Genomic DNA, 6,246 nt, shown 5'->3' with positions numbered 1-6,246 from the left:
CACTTCACGAATGAATAATTAAAATTACAGAAAAATCTTAACTTTCATTAAAAGTCGACCCGAAAAAATGGTTTGTACAGAAATTCTTGTACGGTACCCGTTGTCTCGCGCAAACGAAGGCTGCTTCCCATGCAACAATTTAATGTTTAAAAATTCAAAAAACGTTTTGAATAACAAATTTAACACAAAATTATTGGAAGCTTTTTGAAGACACAAAAGCGCTAAAGAAATTTCTGTAGTTTATTTCTGCGGTATTCTGTGATTTAAATAAAATCGTAGGCAAATGCCAGGCGGTCTACGATATCTGGTGCTGCCGAGTGAAGGCAAGCCTCGCTGCAGCGACGTCGTCTGCAAATCCAGTACTCCAATAACTTATTTATTATTACAATATCTGAATACGATTCTAGAGCAACGACAATGATGCAGTTTGGGACAGTCAGAGGACATAGTGATTAAGTCGTTTTCTTTTACACGGTAAGACCTTCATCAAATCATAATCGGATCGATTCCATGTACGTATAACTGAATGTAAAAGGCGTTAGAAATAGTTGACCAAGGCTGCTGAGGCTGTAGGGCCAATGAAGAAGAAAAAAATAATTTTTAGTCAATTTTCTTCAACACAATTAGAAAGAATGAAACTATCACCAGTTCCGGTTGCGCTAGCTTCTAACTAACGAAGACAAAGAATTGCCTTATTCTAAGGCGCTAATTCGTGAGTTTGAATCTGGCATGAAACAGATAAGACATTTACTAACAAGTGTACTCACCGACGGTTGTATTCCCTTGCCGACCTGCCCGAAGACTGCAGCGAGCGGTTTAAGAAGCTACATAAAATGAAGCGATAAAGCAATGAAACATTGGGCCGCCAAGATGAGCGAACCCGAAGACGTCTTTTCAATTTGCACAATCACTCGAGTGCACCGATTCAATCTAATTGGATTGGTACTCATCCATATGCATTCGCTCTCCCCCGTACGCTTGGCAAAGGGAAAATCCTTGAAGTTTCTTCTTTTGCCGATCGCGCACCGCATTTGAGGAATACCTCATTTTCTTGCTCCCTTCCTTTCGCGTGTCACTGGACGATGAGTTTGGGGAGATCTTCAGGAGTGAAGAAGAAGAACAAAAAGACCTACGCATACTCCGGCACCGTAACGAGCGCCAGAAAGATAAAAGCACCAGAAGCTCACTTAAACAGCGATAAAGGAGAAACCATTCAGCTCTTTTCCCTGGTCAATGGAGGGTATCGTGGAGGCATAAGGCGCTGGGGGGAGATGAATAGAAAAATAATTACATTTTCACATTTCACCCTCATTTCGGGACATTTTTTGTGTCTGTGAATGGTTTTCGGGTGGAAGGAAAATGGTGATGGGATACTCATGAGAAGGGACCAAAATTTACATCCTCTTCGTTCCATCGCCTAGGTACGGTTCGGTAAGGACATGCTCCAGCCCAGACACCGGAGACTATCCTTTTCATCGAGAAGAGCAAAATAGCAATGGAATAAAAAAGTGCTGAGATATGAAGTCATAAGTGAAAATATCTTTGACCAAATGTGTTTCTTAATGCCAACAAAATGGAAACCAGAAAAAAAGGACTTGGAGCTTTCTGTATAAGTTCAGTGGCGTCAAGTGGCTCGACTCGGGGGGCCGGTCGTAAACGTAATTGTGCACGATCACTGTTGAATGTGCGCTAGTTAAATTGAGCAGAAAAGAAACTCCTTGCGTCAGTCAAAAAGTGTAATCACGAGCATAAATAAACTTGGCAATCTACCTTCGACTTGGAGGAGTACTCAGCAATGGAATGGCATTTTAGGTTGACACAGCTAGAGAATGGTTCTGAATGTAATTGTAACTGCGGATACCGTCGAGAAACTTGCCAAATATGCATTAAAAACATGAGAATATGAGAAAAAACACCCCTCGAATGAGGCTGTGAAGATGATCATTAGATCTGTGCAAAGAGATAAGTCGGCATTCCTCCTGAGGCTAACTAGACATGCTATATTCGGAATACGAAATAGAATGGAAACGATTCACACTCACTATTTGTAGCCGGCATTTCGCTATACTTCAGGGAACAGTGTTTTCAAGTGCCTCGGCGGAGGTCTGCTCGTCTGCTCTTTCGTGATGACCTTTAGTACGCATGTGAACACTATCGCTTTTTTCTCACTGTATGTGGCCCTACCATTCAGCAGCATCTTGTCATGCACATAATGATGATGCTGTCTGGCGTCAGGTATGAATGCAGTCCGCACTGTAGTAAAATGTGTGCTCTTCTGGGTACATTTGTTTGCAAGTTCCTCCGTTAGACGCCGCAACGACAGCTGCGGCGTGTGGGATCGTAGTCAAAACGGGGGCTGCTTCTGCTGGTTGCTTCACCTGACCGTTTTACCAGTAATTGGTGTAATTACGGACAATTGGGAGTCTGTGTTCTGTGAATGCTGCTGGTCGGACCGGTGCTCAACTGCACTGCACTTAAGATGACGGCAAGTGACGGAAATGGCTAATATTCATTAGAGGCACAGTGTGAGCGCAGCGACGGCACCGCTCAACCGGAAAGCAAAAGTGACCGCGAGTGCGTGTGTTTGTGTTGTTGAAGCTCGCTGGCAGAAAGTATAATTATTTGAAGGTTGCAAAAGCTTACACGACGCTGCATTAGCATTTTGCGTTAGTTGACTTTAATGGGAGAGCATTTAATTAGCAAAGTCAATGGGCGGTGAGGATGGTCAGGTGGTTTTTGTTTGTCTTGTGGTGTAATGGTGCATAGAAGATGCGTTTTTTATGAAATTTTAAAAGCTCAACGTAGTTTAAAATGATATTAAGCTGTCTCACGCTTATCAGTAGGCAAACACATCTATAGCGCCTTGATGTATGCAATTAACAATATTTTTGTGATTGAGCGTTTCTATCGGCTAAATGATGTAGCTGCATTCTGCGAGCTCTTGAATTTATATTTAACAGAAGAGGAAAAATGACAGGTCAATATCTCTGAAGGTTGAAGTGTCACGTGATAAGTTCAAGCTAATTTTAATATCTCTAGAGTATTAATAAAGTAGAGAAAAACTAAACAAAAATCTTAAAATAAAATCGTATTGAAATAAATTATGTGTTCTTGCACTGTTTATTTAAATGTATTCATTAAATTGTCATAAATTGCTTGTTATCCAACTCAGCATAATCAAACTGCTTTTACGCCTAAATGCATGCAATAAATTCAATCACTCTTCCAAAACACGACTTAGTAGTAGTTTATTGACGAAGGCCTTCTTATCTTGTGCTACAACATCAGCGGGAACTATCTTATCTGTCATAGTAAGTCTTGCATGCTAGGAGAGGCGGTCTGCATTGGACTTGATACTCGGTCCTGCCATGATTGAAACCAGCAGCACCGGTATAGATTTTAGAATTTAAAATAGTACATCACAAAGATTTTTAATTATTTCAGTTGACCAAACAGAGATACTGATCGATTCGAATATCTCCAATACCCTAAAATGATTTGCATTTAATTCCATGAGCTCCAACAGTAGCCTGTCTTCTAAATATCGATTGGAGATTAAATACCAAACCATCATTGCATACTTTAAGGCGTTGATATCAGATTATACCAGCTTACAAACTTTCAACTCTCTTTCGCTTTAATTTCTTCAATTATTATTAAATATTTAATTCTGAAAATGATTTATCTTCTATATTCTAACATCTGACTGCAACTTCACGAACCAACCGACCCTCCCGCTTTCCTTCCCAGCAGCACCGTAATTAATACTAATAATCTCATTCGTGTGAAACCACGCGACACGACGTACCTTTTTTGGTCCTTGGTGTGCCTTTTAAGCGTGAAGAAATAATTCCTCGCCCTCCGGAAAAGGCATCCTTACATCCACGCCACAATTTCGAGCGGCACAAATTTCGCTCTTTTGAATTAGCCGTATCCGTACGTGTGTGTGTGTAGTGCTGGCCAAAATTTATTGCGACTCCCGTCGAAGCAGAACATCGTCGATACGCATCAACGATCTAATTGAAATGTGTTCCTTGTGTCTTGCGTGCGTGTGTGCGTGTCCCTGATTGTCCTCTTTATGATACGGCCAGGTAGCCAAGGTTGGCAATCCGCGTACCGGATGGTAATAGGAAGCTGGTGCCGAGCCGTCCCTGTGCGTGTGGTTATGAACAGCGATATTTATGGTGTTGTGAGCAGCACGCGGATTTCGTAAAACCCCCAAAAGGACCTTTCCACGGTCACAGTCAGCGTTTGTCGGCGATGCACGGCTACTCAGCAAACCCGTACGATAATGATCGAGGATCGGCTCATCCTATCGCGGACGGGATGGATAAGGATGCAGGAGATCGTTTCGATTGGATTTTCGGCATCCACCGAAGTCTGCTGCTAAAAGGGTGAACTTTTATGATATATTACTTCAGCGTCAGCAGGAATTGTAAGCGCAGGCTCGAAGCGCAGTCCAGCCATAGTTAGACACTCGTTTGCTTCACACGTTCGGCGTTCCGGCCCGCTTTGCATCTCTCTTTGCATCTCGTTCCGTGACAAGGGCACCTGCTACGGGAATGCCGTACCATCCTCCCCCGGGGGCGACATAGGTCAATTTCTGTGGCACACGTGTGGCAATATGCCGAGGCAACACCGACCGGCAGCGTAAGGCAAATGGAAACAGATGTTAATTAATAGCCTTCCTGAGGGTGATTTATGGTGACCGTTCGTCGAAAGTGAATGAATCAAATTAATTATCGTTTTTGGAGTGTCAAATGGGGCTGGATGTGCTAACGGGGGGGTGGGAACGGGGGGGGGGGGGGGGTACTGTTCTCTGTTTTTTTTCTCTCCCCGTTCCCGGATTTTTGGTTTGTTTGAAATTCTCCATCCTCACGCTTTTGTTTGGTATTCTAGCGACAGAAAAAAAAGAGAGTTCCGGAACAGGGTTTAGGAGCTCACCGGCAAGGGTAAGGGCGTTGAAGTTATCGATTACGCAAATCAATTTAATTGCAAATGGTGCTACCAATAAGCAGCTCATTTTTCTCGTTAGCTTCACCGGTACGTTTGGGGAATACGGGCGGACAATAGATGATTTGCTGTTTTAAAATGTCATTCCAACAAGTCACGATCAATGGAGCGCTAAATGGGAAAATGGTTGCGAATGGTAGCTGACTGATGGTTGCAGGTGAATGATAAAGTGTTTAACCAGTTAGTTGACTGTGGATAATCATTTGAAAAGTTTTTTTTTTCTATAAAGTAGTTCAATAATTATCCTCCTTCGTCTGTTTTTGGTTCTAAAGTTTTAAGAGGATTTAGCCGGCCATTTTTGACTTCACTGGCCTGATCTTGACCCCTAGCTTGATAACTTAAAGGTCCTGTGTACGGAAAGACTGTCCAGACGGGATTTGATAGGTCAATATCTTAGGAATTTTTCACATTTTGCTGGACTTTCCATTTGAAGATCATTTGAAAAGATGATTGCATATCTTTAGGCGCATAGTTGCATAGATTGATTTTCTTTTTCTTTCGTTTATTGTCATAACTGTCATTAGATTATTATGTCAAATTCTTAGCCAAAATACCTGTTTATGTATCATATATACCGCAATAATTTCCGCAAACCGCAATTAATTTAAGTAACAGGTAGTTGAGATTACAAGTTCGTTGGATCAAATCAAAATGGATCATCAATTGTGGCTTGTCAAAGTGATTCACTTCATCCAAATCATTCTTTAAATTAATTGAAATTTAATAACTATCTACTTGCCTTGGTTTTTGTCTTTTCCATGGTTATTTGTTGCTGGACATCAAACGAATTGCATTACGCCTAAAAGTATGCAATCAGATTTTATTTCGTTATTCAATGATTCGCTTCTCATGAGAGTGTTAATGTGATACGGAAATTAATAAAGTTGAGCAAATTATTTTTAAATTATTTCATTTCATTTTCTGAATCACCTCTCGGAGATAATCCTTTTCCTGAAGACAATCAAATCACCAGTTGAATCCAAAAACGATCGTCAGCTCCTTGTAACGTCAACATCAACAGTTTAATTCCACCCAGAAAGAGTCCCTACCTTATATTCGACCGTCCCAGACGTCTTATCGTGCCGTTTCCAATTGGGCCAGCCAATGAAACAGACAATTGAATTGAACCGTACCCAAAAACGGAAGACAAAGTACCTTAAAGAAGCTCATGTAGCAGGTTCCGGGAGGGGGGTGTGAACATCCGGCAAGGTGCCACATAAATAGCACTTTACA

Source organism: Anopheles stephensi, chromosome 2 (genome assembly GCF_013141755.1).
Source record: "Anopheles stephensi strain Indian chromosome 2, UCI_ANSTEP_V1.0, whole genome shotgun sequence".
Lineage (NCBI taxonomy): Eukaryota > Metazoa > Arthropoda > Insecta > Diptera > Culicidae > Anopheles > Anopheles stephensi.
This window is presented reverse-complemented; position numbering follows the sequence as displayed.